This window comes from Bos taurus, chromosome 21 (assembly GCF_002263795.3).
Source record: "Bos taurus isolate L1 Dominette 01449 registration number 42190680 breed Hereford chromosome 21, ARS-UCD2.0, whole genome shotgun sequence".
NCBI lineage: Eukaryota > Metazoa > Chordata > Mammalia > Artiodactyla > Bovidae > Bos > Bos taurus.
Genome location: NC_037348.1, coordinates 19839113 through 19849598, shown reverse-complemented (window position 1 = coordinate 19849598; position 10486 = coordinate 19839113).

Here is a 10486-nt window from a genome sequence, read left to right as displayed (position 1 = left end):
CATTATCTATGGGGGCCCAAGGTAAAATGGTCCTTATATACAATCTGAAAATTTCAAGTCTCTCCAAATTGAAAAAGATTAAAAAAAAATTATTTGGTAAGCAAATTTGATCAAAATGTACATGAGACAATTTATGGTCATTATTTACATCATTTACTGTTAATGTTCCAAACTGCAGTTGCTGAAACACTAATGTGTTTCATTAGAAGGTGCTTTCAGACTCTGGGGTGATGCTATGTTCTATAGAGAACTATCTGGTCATCTGTCTGAAGCTGAAAAATTATGAGCTCTAGAGCATACCTGAGCCCAAAGATAAAGATAAAGGACTGTGGATTCTACTGCTACTCCCATGTATTGATGAGAGTTAGCCGAGAGACTCAGGTACCTTCCCCAAGGTCAAAGGTTAGGAGTGAGAACCCAGATAAAAACACCAAAGCCATGGTTTGAGCACTTTGCTCTACAACCCACATGTCATCAGGGCCGTGGGTGGGAGCCCAGGACCAAAGCTCGGGGCTTTGAGACCCGACACACCTTCGGGGCCATGGCCTCCTTCCACAGCAACTTGGAGACACACGTGCCCTGGACCTATCCTCCCTACAGCCATCACTTGAAGGAGCTGCCATCTGAGGGGACACAGCCTCACCTGGAGGAGGGAAGCTTCAGAAGTGAACAGGGAGGAGCCATGGGGTGAGAGCAAGACCATGGGGACAAGATGATGTGGGAAGTAGGGACTGTTCTGAATCCCCTCTCTCAATTTTGCCATCACATGTGACTCTTGCCCACTGGGGAGGGGAGACTTCAACCCAGCATGACTCCAAGGTGGGGCATCATGGAGGAAACACAGAATAAATTAACATAATGTTTGGCTCTGAAGCTCCAAAGCTGCCATCCAGATGGGAGTCTGGAAAGATTTAGGAGTAGTCCTACCTGTGAGGATTCTCCTGGCCTGGGAGACTGGTTAGCAGCTTCCAAGCTGGGAAAAAGGGATTAGAAATGAACAAGGATGCTGTGTTTGATGCTGATGGGGGCCTTTCAGGGTATCCAGGGAGGGGATGGGGATGGACGGATGATCACCCCCTTTAAAGGGCAGGAGATGAAAGAGGAGGCCCCTGATGGACCCCTGGGAGGAGACAACCCTGAGGATGCTCCTGGGACTTGGGTGGGGGCAGGGGGCAGGGGGGCGCAGAGTGGAGATGACTGGGGGGAGCCCAGGGCCCCAGTGGCCCCGAGGCAGCCCATTAGGGGTCTTCTGACCCAGAAGAGACGCAGGCATGGAGCCAACCTTCGCCATGGAGGAGGGGCCTGGACTGGAACTGAGACAGGAGAACAGGGGCCTGAAGGGGTTTCAGGGCTGTGACAGGGACACGTGGCCAGAGTGGCAGGGACCCTGGGGACCATGGAATTGCCCAGGTCACCTGCCCAAGACAGTCCGCCAGCCAGGGCTGCAGTCCTGCTCACACAGGGGCTCCTCCAGGGTCCAGTGTTGGGGGAGTGAGGCCCCTCCCAGCCCGCCCCCTCCTCAGGGACCGCTGCCCTGTTTCCAAGGGACTTTTTGCTGAGAAGCCACCAGGGTGGAAGGGCCAGTGCCGCATCCAGCTTCCTGCGATCAGGGGCCTTGTCACTTTTGCGATAATAAACCCTGGGACAAGCTGAGGCTGGAAAGAGAAACATAGAGCAAACCTGAGAACCTTCCTGGACTCACAAAGCTCCTTGAGGCCCAATAGCCAGTGGAGCCCTGAAGCCTGCTGGCCTCCCAGTGGGCATGCCAGGGGTGGGGAGGGATACTGGGGTGAGGGAGGCAGGCGGTGTCATGATGCCTATCCCCCAATTTGATCCCCACCTAATTCCAAGAACCCATCTACAATTCTGCCTAGAACTACAAGAGATCTTTGGATCCTTTTAATGCTACAAAGGGAGGGTTGCAGAAGGAGAGGTGTGGGGATTCCAGCTGGGTGACCCTGGGTAAGGCCTGTGACCTCTCCGGGCCTTAGTTTCCCCTACTTGAAAAGTAGGAAGTTTGTTTGAGTCTCCCCAGTCTTCCTCCAGTAAAGCATCTGCCTACAATGTGGGAGACCTGGGTTCAATCCCTGGGTTGGGAAGATCTCCTGGAGAAGGAACTGGCAACCCACTCCAGTATTCTTGCCTGGAAAATCCCATGGACGGAGGAACCTGGTGGGCTACAGTCCATGGGGTGGCAGAGTCGGACACGACTGAGCGACTTCACTTTCACTTTCCCCAGCAGCCCGTCCTCCACTGTAATCTGTGAGTGTGGACATGGTGCCCTCATCAGAACACAGCCTAAATGTGGCTGAGTCCTGCCTGCCCAGCAGCCAGGCGTGTGGACTGGAAGGCAGTGAGCCAGAAAGGTCATGGCCTGGACAAAGGAAGGAGAAGGAAGTGAGAGGGACACTCAGTTACAGGGAGAGGTGGGGCCTGGAGGAGATACTTTAGAGGTGGAAGATACTGGGGAAGTTACTCATCAGTCTCAGTCTCCCTATCTTTGCAATGGAATTAATCCCAGCTTTGTGTCAATGAATGAACAAAAGCACGTGAAGGACCCATCAGAGGGCCTGGAACATGGCACACTCAATCTATGCCCGCTACCTGTCCCCCTCCCCCTCACAGAGGACCCAGAACACCCTGGCCCCACTCTGGACATCAGCACACGCAAGCTTGATTTGTTGCAGATCAGGGGCTGCAAACCTGTTTGTACTACAGGTGGTCCAGGGATGTGTTTTGTGTTTCGTCACAGTGTTTTCAGGAAGAAATGGTGTAGAATCAGTATTATTTCTTCCCTAAGTGTTGGTGGCTGCAGTGTTTTAATTTCACATGAAAATCCAGATTCCCAGCTCCTTTTGAAGCCTCAGGAGATCTGGTGTCACTGGGCTGTGTGTCCTCAAGATGGGGGGCCAGTGAATGGAGCTGAGCAGCTGCTACATGCTATATGTTATTTTCCATTTTCATCTTTGTGTAATTTTCTGTATTTTCTTATTCTCAAGTATAATTGGCATAAAGCAGGACTATGAGTGTCTCACATGTGCCCAGTTTCTCCTCCTTGGTATGGCCAGGCTTCCACTTCCTCACAGGAGTGTCCACCCCTCTCTCCAGGGAGCATCCGTGTCCTCAACTGCATGTACAGCCTTCAACAAATTTCACATGCTCTGATGTCATATGTAGACGTGTGTGTACATACATGTACATATGCTTATAGTGAGTATCTGTATCTTTTTTTCCTGTTTTATAAATGCAAGACTATATCATCACACAGAATCTTGCTTTTCCACCACCCCAGACAGGTGCAGCTGGTCCTCTCCATCCCCTTTACTTATTTACTTCCCTCCTGGCTCCTGGGAGTGTTTGGACTGACTGTCCTTCTCTAGATCAGTGGACCCTCCCCTGTGAGTCTCAGACACTGGGGGACACAGGGGGTCCTGGATGCATGTGACCATCATGCTCTGGAGCAGGAGGTCAGGATGCTTTCCTGGAAAATTTATTAAAAATACGACATAGAGTACACTTTTTATTTCTAAAATTTCATCTTGGCTTCCTAGGGCCACTGCAGCAAATTATGACAAGCCTGGTGGCTTAAAACAACAGAAATATATTCTCTCACAGTTCTGGGCATCATAACTCTGAAATCAAGGTGTCAGCAGGGCAGTGTTGCCTCTGATGCCCAGGGGAGGGTCCCTCTTTGCCTCTTTTAGCTTCTGGAGGCCCCTTACCTTGTGGCTGTGTTATCAAATGCAGGCTTGACTGCTCATCTCTCAAGAAGCCAAATACTGAGAGATGAGTGCTGGGCTCTGTCTGGGACAAGGTGCCGCTCCTCTGCTGTGAACACAATCATCACCGGGATGGTGGGTTGAAAAAAATACTAATGAACCATTTTTTGTGGAAGAGCTTGATATGGAGGAATGGCATTTTTCCAGTTTAGTAGGTGCGAGATGGAAAATGGAGCATAAAATTAAGCAATGGCTGTCCAAAAGGATATCCTAGTAGGAATTCCCCAGTGGCCCAGCTGGTAAAGAATTAACTGCCAATGCAGGAGACCTGGGTTTGATCCTTGGGTCAGGAAGATCCCCTGGAGAAGGGAATGGCAACCCACTCCATTATTCTTGCCTGGGAAATCCCATGGAAACGACTACAGTCCACAGCTGGGTTACAGTCCACGGGGTTGCAAAGAGTTGGAAATGACTGAGCAGACAAGCACGCAGGGCTGTCCTACTGCACTCAGACCTCCTGCAGGGAACTGTCTCAGTGAAAATCTATTCCCCACCCCCCACCTCAGACCCCCCACCCTCCCACTGCCCCGGCCCTGTAGGGAACACACTCTGGGCAAACTGAGTATCCTGTTAGGTCTTAAAGAGAGAGACTACTTCAAATCTCCTTTCTTCCTCAAGCTGTGGGGGCTCTGAGGCTCTCCTCCTCTCCCCCGACCCTGCAGTCCCCCCACCGCTGCTCCTGCACTAGAATTCCCCCTCCTTCCAGAGACTGGGGGGAGGGAGGCTGAAGGCTCCAGGCTCCCTTTGCCTGGGGCATCAGGATAAGAACCACAGAATTTGGGCTCTTCCTCATCTTCCCCATCTCAGTCAATGGCACTGCCTTCCTGAATGCTCTTCACAAAACACTTCGAATCCACCTACTTTTCTTCATCTCTACAGCCACCTGGTCCAGATCCATCCATCCCCTCACCTGCTTTAGTTGGTTCCTCTATTTCCATCCTTTCCCTCAAAGATGAATTTGAAATAAAGTCAAACTAAGATATTTTGAAGGCTTCTCTTTGTTCCCTTAGGATGGAACACGGACTCTAAAATGTCACTTCCAAAGCCCTGAGAGTCCAGACTCCTTTCTACTTTTCCTGCCTTATCGCCTCCCTCCCTCCAGGCACTGAGATCGTCTTCCAGTTCCTCTTGGTCATCTCAGGGCCTTTCCCCTGACATGTCTACACATCCCCTAGCCCTGAACTGAGACCAGAGCTCAGCCGGGCATACAGTAGTCCTGTGCCCAGTCAGTGTCACTCCAAACCTTAGTTTGCTCATCCAGAAAATGGAGACAATAGCCTTCAGCAGCAAGTCTGACAACGTGACTTATTACCCCTATTTCATTTTATCTTCAGGGATATTATTATTGTCATCCCCATTTAACAGATGATGAAACTGAGGCTCAGAGAGTACATTAGATCATTTTACTCAAGGTCATACACTTACTCCCTGACAGAGCCTGGATTTGAATAAACGTCTGTCTCCCTGCAAAACTCAGCAGGTAATAGAACCTCTGGAAATGCTGAGATTTACTGAATGCTGACCCCCTTCTCTTGGGTCGAAGAATCATCTCCTGCCTCCTGTGGGTCTTGGTCTGGCTGCAATGCCCTCAACTTGTCCAGACTTCCTGTTGACAAGCCAGCCAAAAAATGCCAGAGAGTGGGGAGACTTAGAGAGGTGCTGACTGGACCCTCACTGGATTCTCCTCAGCTCACTGGGCTCCCTACAGGAACTTTTAGACAGGAGCCAGACATACAGACAAGGGCCACTTGGATTGGCCATCTGCACTGGCCCCCAAGGCAGATAGCCAGGTCTCTGAGAGCCGAGGGAATGGCCCACTTCTTTCTACTCATTGGAGGATTGAGGAAGGTCAGCTCTGTGATTTTTCCAAGAAGCTGGTCCAGAGCCATGGAATGGAAACATCTGTGCCCTGGGCTCTGTTCTGGATGCAGCTCAGGACACAGTCTGGCAGATGTCGGGGGTGGGGGGGTGGGAAGGGGGGTGCGCCAGCTGGAGTCACCCTGCCTGGGGAAGCTCTGGCCGGCTGAACAGGGAGCCTCTGGCCACTGCCCCTGGAGACAGGGAGCCCAGGCCAAGCAGGGAGCAAGGGAAGGGCCTGAGGCTTGGGCACCAGGAGTCTTCTCCATCAACTGTGTGTACTAAAGGTCTGGGGTGCCGGGGTCCAGCCCCGGCTGATCCAGGGTATTCGAAGGAGAGACGGCATAGGCGAGGATCAGGAAACAATTGCTTAATTAAACGTTAATTAAGGATATAAAGAGTAATAGAATGAGGATAGCTCAGTGAGGAAATTCAGTGGAGAAAAGAGGCTGAAATAAGGATAGCTCAGTGAGGAAATTCAGTGGAGAAAAGAGGCTGAATAATTCAGCCAGAAGGTAAGAGAAAGAACGACATGGTGAGACCAAGTTTCGGTGAACAAGGCCCGCACTTTAGTTTCCAAAGTAGTTTTTATACCTTAAGTTATGCATAGAGGATAATGGGGGAAGGGGTAGAGTCTTGCAGCAAGCCAGGCTTTCTTCTTGCAAACTTATCATATGCAAAAGCTTAGGTGATTTGCATCATCTTCTGGCCCGGAGGCCTGTTAACATTTTAAGACCTTTTCTTCAGAAAACTTATTTTTCTCTAAAGGTGATTGGTCAGGAGCCACCCTTCAAAAGCATTAGATAAAGTTGCATTCCTACAGAGCAAAGGTGTGGTGGGCTATAACAAGAAAAAGAATTAACTCAAGGGTCCAAGGTTACAAACATTAAAGCTACTATTTACACCAATTATATTAATCAATACACTGCCAGGGACACAGCAGGTAAGGGATATGGAAACTTAGCAGCAAACATTGGCCTAACAAGTGAAAATCCCTTCACCAATACAATTTCTAATCAATCTTTTAACTACTCAAAAGAATCTGTGTTTAGACAGTTTAGAACATCTCCTGCCTCTCACAGTTGGGAGGCTCTGAACAATCACATGTGGCTGGAAAAACCTATTCAGGCAGGCTAGAGGATTTCCAAAGGAGTTTGTAGGTTAAACACTGTCACACCCAGGAATTATTAACTGGAGCTGTAAGCTAACTCTTTTTTCAGAGAGGTAGTGGGGGACAGCCCCCCATAAAGTCAGAAGTGTAGGTGAAGGCACAAAGCAGAAAGTAGGCAGACTCTGGTTTTGGGTGTAAATGCTCCAGAATTTCCAGGGGGACTCCTGAAGCTCGATCCCACCTTTGCGTATGCCGAGCCTCCTTCCTCATGACCTTTGTCATGGGCAGAGTTCCTCACACTGGCTCCCAGCAGTGATAGAATTCCAGTTGAGCTATTCCAGATCCTGAAAGATGATGCTGTGGAAAGTGCTGCACTCAATATGCAATATGCACTCAATATGCAATATGCCGGCTCCCGGCACTGGGGGAGTCCTGGTCACAGCAGGTGGACTTGGGGACCACAGCTCCCCTTCCCCAGATCCCTGGATCCAAAGTGCCTCCCTTCCCTCTGCCTTTGGAGACAGGCCTGTGAGAGCATCTCTCAGCTCCTCCTCCAGGCTTTCTCCTTGGGAATCAGACCCACATGAGACTGTGGAACCATTGGTGTACTCTGGGTCTGCCTCTCTCTTCACTCTGGGCTTCTGTTTCATCTTCCCCTGTTTATGGTCAGCCCCTTTGTACACCCTGCAGAAAGGACTTTGCATTCCCTAAAGGAACAAAGCTCCCCAAACAGGACAAGGCCACTTGGGCTGCTGATTTGGACTCTGAAGAAGTGAATAGTCAAGAATGTGCCGGAACAAGGGAGTCTGGGAGACCTCAGAATGTGGGGCCACCTGGAAGTAGTTTGTGTTTTTGACAAGAATCACTGGAGAGTTGGACCCCTGGAAGTAACTGAGGAAACTCATGTTATGAGAGAGAAACATGGTCCCCACCAAACAGAGGTCATTGGGAAGGAGGGTCTGTGTAATCAGGGAGGATGTGACCAATAAACAGGACCCAGCAGCCAAGAGGAAACAAGCAGAGAGGGTGGACAGAGGAGAGGGAGCCGGCTTCCATCTCCACATCTGAGTCTCCAGGACTGGCAAATCCAGAGGCCCCGGGAAGAGGGGGCTGGGAGGGACCAGGGGTCTCTGGCACCCCTCCCCCATCTAGCAGATGAGGAAACTGACTCAGCAGCAGTGAGTGCCCTCCTTGGGGGGACGGAGCAGGTTTGTGCAGAACGAGGGTGGACGGGGCAGAATCCCAGCCTGGAGGATGCTGCTGCTATACTTGTCACAAGCAGCATGGAGCCATGGACAGACAGCCGGCCTGGGGACAGGACGCCTGGTCCTGATCTGACTCTGCCACACGCAGGGTGACTCTGGACACGTCCTGCCCCTCCCTGGGGTCCAGCTGCTCCTCCTCTATGACGAGAGGGTTGGACTAAGCAGAGGACCTTTACACTCTCTTTTGAGATCCACAGTGGGGGGACTGGACCTTGTCTTGGAATTGTGAGAAATGACCCTTCACCTCCCAGCAGGAGGGATGGGGCAGCCGCCCTCATGAACCAGGAGGTTTGGACAGTGAGCCCCTCAGGTGAGCCAACCCTGGGCAATTTCTGTACTAAAGCACAGAGGCATCGCCATCTTCTGGGAAGCGAGCTCCCAGGGTTGTGTTTATATTATTCAGGAAAATAGAATATGAGATTCTTCCACCCAGACTTGTGGAGGTCAATGCATATTTGCTTTTGTCAGTGAAAAAATTAATCAATAGTCAAGTTAGAAAGAAAAGGAAAATTTTATTCAAAGTAGCCTGAGGAGTAAAGCTGCTGAAACAGTCTCTCAGGAAGCTCTGAGAACTGTTGAGAAGAGTACGGGGGGAGCAGTAGGGATGTGGCTCAGAGAGAGGGAGACACGCCACCAAGCACACACCTTGTTACAGGTTACTGCTCTTCCAGGACAACAGCCATCTTGCTTAATGGGTTTAGTGCTTTTCTAAACATGGGATGAGATGGTTGGATGGCATCACCGACTCAATGGACATGAGTTTGAGTAAACTCTGGGAGTTGGTGATGGACAGGGAGGCCTGGCGTGCTGCAGTCCATGGGGTCGCAAAGAGTCGGACACGACTGAGTGACTGAACTGAACTGAACTGAATACGGGAAGATGCAAAAACGTGTTAGTGAAAATTCCTCTTGAAATATCTGTCTGAGGGCTGGTTCTCCCAGTTTTCCCAGAGCACAAAATGCTTCATTCTGATTTTGGCTTTGAATTCTTTTTAGGGTGGATTGCATGTCAGTGACCACAGTGGCTAATGGCTTCGTGATGGGTTGTGGGCAATATTCTTTATTACAGTCCCCTCCATTTCTGTCTTAATTTCAACAAAAGTTTGGGAGACAATTTGGACCAGTCTGTCCCAGGGTGCTAAGAATGTTCATTCCCAGGTCATTGAAGGATTTCTTTGATAAACCACTCAAGTGCTATTACTCTAGTTCTCTTAATAGTGAACAAAAGCATTTGGACCACCTATCTTTCTAGTCTATCAGGTTCCAGAAAATGGCTTCCACTTTCTGTTTCTTCCCATATCTATTGTCACACTATTACAGTCAAGGATCTTATAGAACTATGCATTAGGTCACTTGTTTTAAGCGGTTTATGCACCATTATTTTTTAACCACAAGGTTGATAACACATTTGTTAATGCAAGAAACAAAACTCTTGTAAAATAGGCAGAAAATAGCTAGGGACATTAATCATGTAATAAGTAAGCAGTGTTATCTTCTAGTTACATGGCTGGGACCAGAGGAATAAAGTGATCTTTGTGGCTGAGCATGTATTTCTGTCATTGGGGTGGGCTGGTTAATACAGATGCACAATGCACATTAGAGGGGAGTGCAGTGCAAAGTGAAAGTCACTCAGTCATGTCGGACTCTTTGTGACCCCATGGACTACACAGTCCATGGAATTCTCCCAGAATACTGGAGTGAGTAGCCATTCCGTTCTCCAGGGGATCTTACCAACCCAGGGGTCAAACCCAGGTCTCCTACACTGCAGGCAGATTCTTTACCAGCTGAGCCACAAGGGAAGTCCCTAGAAAGAAAGTTTTCCCTGACTGGGAGTCGAACCCTGGCTGCGGTGGCGAAAGCACCGAATCCTAGCCACTAGACCACCAGGGAGGGAGGAACCCAAATGGGCAGAGAAAAATTTTTATGTTTATATTTTTCTTATCCTAGCCTAAAAATACAAATTTTACTTCATCGTTTCTTAAGATTTTCCTGCTATGGGAACCCTGTCCTGGGAGCCCTTCCCCTCCACTCAACCTGCCACTGGATGAAGATCACAGGCTTCATCCCAGCACAGGACTGAGTTGCAGCAGTGGGGATTCTTCCCCTGCCCTCCCCCCCAGCTCTGCTTGCCTGGCTTGACACTAGATGCTGGGCTCTGAGGCTCTGCAGTTGAGAGCAAGAGAGGAAGAAGGCTTGTGATGCCATCCAAGCCACCAGTTACTGTAAAGGGCTGCCGGTCTCAATGCAGGCGAGCACACACACACACACAAACACACACACTGAGCGTGAACACGGGCGCACATTTTAAAGAGAAGCATCCAGGTGCTGTCATGGCCCCTTTAAGAGTTAGGGGGAAAGGATGTTGGCACTGGGGTGGGGCCCAACCTCTTGTGGGCCCACCCCCTAGGCCACACCCCCAGTGTCTGGTCCAGATATGGGCAGAGAGTCCCAGAAACTTAGGTTTGCCTGAGGATG